General features: G+C 41.8%; 1 non-coding gene across 1 annotated transcript; it reads left to right on the top strand.

Moving 5' to 3' along the window:
* The first annotated feature begins 1,621 nt into the window (after positions 1 to 1,621).
* LOC145395357 (5S ribosomal RNA) lies at positions 1,622 to 1,740 on the top strand. The gene has a single exon (XR_013896599.1). It is a non-coding gene; the product is annotated as a 5S ribosomal RNA (ribosomal RNA).
* Positions 1,741 to 2,903: the final 1,163 nt, after the last annotated feature.

Below are 2,903 nucleotides of genomic sequence, written 5' to 3'. Positions count from 1 at the left end.
AGGCCGGTGATGGCAGAAAATACATCAGCTGAAGAAATTTTAATGTCAACCATGAGGAACTCAGAGGGAGGAAGTGATGGAGGAACAGCACTGGAATCATCTAAGGTGGAATTGGAGGAGAAAGTCTGAGTGAAGAGATCTGCTTTATCAGAAGTAGCTAGAAAGCCATCAGAGTAGAAAAGAAGAGAGAAGGGTGATGAGGTAAAGTTGTTAGTAAGGTTTTCGGCAAGGTGCCAGAAGGAGCGGGAAGAATTCGACTTGGAGAGTTGAGAGCATTTAGTATGGATGAAATTATTTTTAGCAGAGCGAAGAACAGACTTAGCACGATTCCGGGCAGAAACATAATAAAGATGTGATTCAGGGGTGGGTTGGCTCTGGTACCTTTTATAGGCCCTCTCCTTGTTGTGGGCAGCATCAGAACAAGCGTGATTAAACCAAGGCTTTCTTGCATTAGTCTGTGTGAGGAGAGGGCAGAAACAGCTGATGTCAGCTTCTGATGCCCTGGGGTAAGGCCTTTCAGTCACATACACCACCATGATACTAAAATCTGTGTTATAATTATGGAATGTGGTGACGAATTCTTATCTTATGCAATATCATCCTAACACCTAGAGGTTAGGGTGGTCATAGGGCGGCTTCAATGTCTAATTCCTAAAAATATTCCTATGAAAATTTTATTTTTTCACATTAAAGTATATTACTTTGCTTGGAAGTGCCTGAAAGTTCCAACACTTTCAGGGGAAGGAGTCCTGGAGTAAGTCTTAATAATAGTCTGGGAGTGGACTTTAACCAAGTTCTGGCAGAGTATATTACTTCTGACACTGGGTACAGCATGCCCATTGTCTGTTTTTTATGCAGTTTTCAAGTCTTGCCCAGGACACCCCTTTAAGTTAGGTCCATTTATTATTTTATTTTAGAATGTGTTATTAACCCGCCCCATCCCGACCACTTTTCCACCACTGACTCCCCCCAATCCCGACCATTTTAGGAATTTTTTTTTTTTTTTTGCTCAAACCTTCGCTTTTGGTGAGAAACATCGAAAATTCATAGAGAAATCGCTCACTTGAGGTTTAAAGTACTCATTACAGGTAGGAGTACCTCCTTACCTTACTGGGTTTTCTATCAGGCTGACACCAAAGAAAACGAGTTCTATGGGAGGATAACTATTTCACACCACTCATAAACTGTATTTATTTATTTACTTGGTACGAATTTATATGTAGTACAAGAGTATATTGGTTTTCAAGCAGTAATATAGGCATTATAAGCATTGTTTCACTCACTAATACCTGACCTTTTTTTGCCACATTACCTGATCATCATTTCTAACTGTTTCTTCCTCTAATGCTATGTAAAGTTTGTCCTCCACATTGTCATTGATTGGGGAATCACTCTGGCCCTGAATTTCGTACCGTGGCATGACATGGCTATACTGGCCAGGTCACTGATAACAGGTGAATTGCTGAGACAATGGCATGCAGGGAGGGGGAGGAGGTCATGCTGGGTAAGGCATTGTCCCTGCCTGGCATCTTGTTGAGGAAGGTGTCACGTGAATACGTACCAAAAATGACTCGCGAAAATTGAAAATTGTGCAAATTAGGGACCTTGCAATTTTTTCGCGTTTATCGGCCATACCACGTTGAGTACACCGCTTCCCGTTCGATCAGCAAAGTTAAGCAACGTTGGGTCTGGTTAGTACTTGGATGGGTGACCGCCTGGGAACACCAGATGCTGTTGGCATCCTTACGTCAAGTGGGGTTGGTGGAGGATTAGTGCCCCTCCCTGTAAAACATTAACTCTAAGCCCTTGGCCACCCTGTCTGGGATACATGGCGTCTGGCAATGAATGAATGAATTAATGTACGTCGACGGGATTGGCAGTGACGAAACGTGTGGACGTTAAAGAATGTCGATGGGACGCCGCGGGTTAATAACAGTCCCACAAATATTTATTATTTATTCTACAAACTTCTTTATTTTAAATTTACTGGTCACTTATTATTATTTGTAAGTGGGTTTTGGTGGCTATTTTTCCATCAGTACAGAATGGTGGCCAGCACATAGGGGTGGCAGCTTAATGGGATGATTTAAGCCTATTGTCATACATGTTTTGTGAATTTTTCCTCTGTTTTAAGGCTTCAAGCTTCCCGCCACACCAATGTATTTAACCTAACCATAGTGTACATGCCTGCTGAAGTGCCAGCTACCCTTTAAACTTTTGTTTCTCATATCTTTTATCTGTGCCATTATTTTTAGCTTAAGTCAAAATGGAAACGTGAGTTGATGACAGTCAGTTTTGGGGAGCCGAAGATGTCCCGTGGGACATCAAGGCTGATGTAGAACATGCTTTCATGACAGATGTGTGGCAGCTTTTAAACCAGCAACAAACCTTAATTGAAACACTGAGGGATGAAATGTTAGAGTTAAAAAGTGCATCACAGAACCCCGCACCTTCAGCCCCTGATCCTAACCAAACTAATCCTAATCCATTCCTTCCATCAGTTACATCAACTCCCTCTGTCCCACATCAGTCCCCACACCCAGGTACTTTCTTGACCAAACAATCCGCTATTAGATCTAGTGACATTCCTGTAGTAAATTTAACTGATTTAAATGGGATTGAAACCGAAAGTGTCCTGGCAGAGCTGTATGGCCTGGTTGAGTCATGTGTGACATCTGATGAGGAAAGGTTGCAAGTTGCTCAGACTCGAGTTGACAAGCCACTACATATCATGACTTATAGTCTCATTAAGCAAGGAAAATTCTCTACACGGCGTGATTTCAAGCAAGTACTTAGTGTTAAGTTTTGTGGTACTCCTAATATTACAGAAGCTTGGCAAATTATTGAGGAAATCACCTATGATATAGAGGAAACCCCCAGAACCTTTGTGAATAGATTAAATT

This window comes from Coenobita brevimanus, chromosome 30, assembly GCF_032717465.1.
Source record: "Coenobita brevimanus isolate Jiangsu-jjx chromosome 30, ASM3271746v2, whole genome shotgun sequence".
NCBI classification, from domain to species: Eukaryota; Metazoa; Arthropoda; class Malacostraca; order Decapoda; family Coenobitidae; genus Coenobita; species Coenobita brevimanus.
The sequence above is the reverse complement of the archived record's forward strand: the minus strand, read 5'-3'. Positions and strand labels throughout refer to the sequence as shown.